Raw genomic sequence first — 279 nt, 5'->3', positions numbered from 1 at the left:
TGAGCTGCCTCGCTCCTGCCCCCACCCGGCTCATGGACACCCCAAGGCGGGCATTTGGCAGCCGCTGCTCTGCGCAATGTGGGGACAGCACCCGGGTCCGTGTGGAAGCCCAGCCTCGCCGGAGGGCACCAGCGCCTCCCCACAGTGCCCACAACCCAGGTGTGCCTGCAGCACCGCCGTGCTCGGCCAGCGGGCACGGTCAGGCCTGGGCAGTGCCAGCAACTCCCCAGAGAGAGCCAGCAGGGCCTGGGCCGCCAGGGCACATCGCCGACATCTGCC

This window comes from Tamandua tetradactyla, chromosome 6 (genome assembly GCF_023851605.1).
Source record: "Tamandua tetradactyla isolate mTamTet1 chromosome 6, mTamTet1.pri, whole genome shotgun sequence".
NCBI classification, from domain to species: domain Eukaryota; kingdom Metazoa; phylum Chordata; class Mammalia; order Pilosa; family Myrmecophagidae; genus Tamandua; species Tamandua tetradactyla.
This window is presented reverse-complemented; position numbering follows the sequence as displayed.